This window comes from Oratosquilla oratoria, chromosome 1 (genome assembly GCF_046742065.1).
Source record: "Oratosquilla oratoria isolate Oo_2021 chromosome 1, ASM4674206v1, whole genome shotgun sequence".
Taxonomy (NCBI): domain Eukaryota; kingdom Metazoa; phylum Arthropoda; class Malacostraca; order Stomatopoda; family Squillidae; genus Oratosquilla; species Oratosquilla oratoria.
In genome coordinates this window covers 131,418,061-131,420,560 of record NC_134777.1, presented here as the reverse complement: position 1 = coordinate 131,420,560, position 2,500 = coordinate 131,418,061, and positions in this window count along the sequence as shown.

Below are 2,500 nucleotides of genomic sequence, written 5' to 3'. Positions count from 1 at the left end.
TCTCGTTAAATGCTCTTCGCGTTCTCTGTTTGGAGATGCGTTTCCCCCTCTGTTGTGCTTGCCACCGCCCGGCTCTATATCTCTTCTGAGATATTCCTCGCTTTCCAAGATATCTCCCCAAGACTAATTGCCCCTTTCCAATATTGAGTATGCTGCTTTCTATGGCGCGTTTTTGTTTTTGTTTTTATTTATTTGTTTACTTGTTTATGTATTGATTGATATGTTTATTCATTTATTTGTTTATTTATTTTTTTATCTGTTTGTTTATTTACTGGTTTTATTTATTTATTTATTTATTTGTTTTTATATATTTTAAATATTTATTTATTCTCTCATTTGTTTGTCTAATTGCTGATTTATTTATTTATTTGTTTATCTATTTACTATTTTTATTTATATATTTATTTATTTGTTAATTATTTCTTACTTGTTCTTTTTTCTTTTTTTTCATCTATTCATTTATCTATTCATTTACTTGTTTATCTATTGATTTATTCATTTACTTGTTTATTAATGTATTTATTTGTTTCTTTATTTGATTGTTTATTTGTTTGTTTACCTAGTTACTCTGCTTAACGGTACACATTTTCCTTCAGTTTAGAGGTCTCGCTCACCTCGCCCGAAGAATTTCTAAGATTTTTTACAGACTTTTCTAAGACGTGGTTGAAATCTAGACGTGCACTCTCGACACAAATTGATTGAGCTCACTTTCATCAATAAGTAATGTAGGTTTACTTTGATATAACGTAATGGTAATGTAAACAGTATTCAGGTGTGTATGTTATCAATTGACAGGTAGTTTGTGTGTGTGTATGTGTGTGATTCACCTCGGTCTTGGATCACGTGTTGGACTAGTGATCAACAGCTATTTCCCTCCCGGAAGAGAGCTCAGAGCTCATATATGACCGATCTATGGGTAAGGCTGTGACCTTTACGCGCACACACCCCGCAACTCCTAGCCCACGAGAATTGGAGTAACGACTCGAAGCGCAGCGATACTGAAATTGTTTCTGTTCTGGGCGGGATTCGATCCCGGACCACCATAGTGAGAGCCGGGAACTCTAAGCACTGCACCATCGAATCGTGTGTGTGTGTGTGTTTATGTGTGTGTGTTTGTGTATTTGTGTGTGTGTGTGTGTGTGTGTGTGTGTGTGTGTGTGTGTGTGTGTGTGTGTGTGTGTGTGTGTGTGTGTGTGTGTGTGTGTGTGTATTCACTTGGTCTTTGGATCACGTGTTGGACTCGTGATCGGACAGCTATTTCCCTCCTGGAAGAGAGCTCAGAGCTCGTAGGTCCGATCTATGGGTATTGCTTTGATCTTGCACACACACACACACCCAACTCCCCGCCCACGAGAGTTGGAGTAAACACCCCTCAGCGCTGCGATACTGATATTTATTTCGAGCCCCGGGCGAGGGTCGAACCCGGACCTCCGTAGTGGCAGGCCAGAGCTCTACCACAGCGCCATGAGAGGTGTGTGTGTGTGTGTGTGTGTGTGTGTGTGTGTGTGTGTGTGTGTGTGTGTGTGTGTGTGTGTGTGTGTGTGTGTGTGTGTGTGTGTGTGTGTGTGTGTGTGTGTGTGTGTGAGAGAGAGAGAGAGAGAGAGAGAGAGAGAGAGAGAGTGAGAGAGAGAGAGAGAGAGAGAGAGAGAGAGAGAGAGAGAGCGAGAGAGAGAGAGAGAGAGAGAGAGAGAGAGAGAGAGAGAGAGAGAGAGACAGAGAGAGAGAGAAGGAGAGAGGTGGGTATGAGGAATAGGACAGGAGAGATACTGAGGATATGATAAATAAGCATATACCTGTATACATACATAAACACACACGCACGTACAAACACACATCCATCCTTCAGTCCATACATACATACATACATACATACATACATACATACATACATACATACATACATACATACATACATACATACATACATACATACACACATGTATACATACATACATACACACACACTTATACTCGTATACTTACATATAGACAGATAGAAAGACATTGAGACAGGCAGACAGACAGATAGACAGATATACAGACCAATAATGTGAGGCTGAGAAAAAGCGTTTGGGTGTTTGTATCAAAGTTAATTAAGCCTGAATTGTTTGCTTTTAATTTCCTGAGTACCCTATTTGTGTTTGAAATGGATGATTACTACCCCTTCTCCACCCCAACCACCCCCTCCATCTACCTTCTCCTAACATCCCTCACATCATTCGTAAAAGACAAATACTTTATACTTTTTCTAACGGGTATACAATTCAGGAATAACTAAAACAAAACAAAAATAGAATATAACAATAATCAATAAAACGACATGAAGTAAAACAAACTAAGACGAAATGAAATAAAATATCACAAAATAAGTACACTTTGATGATTTTGAAATTGCTCATCACAATTTTTAATCTCCTATTAGACAAGAAATTGACCCTGACCCCCCCCACACCCCCGAATATAAAGCGCAAACGTGGCTTTGTTGATTACTACATGTCGT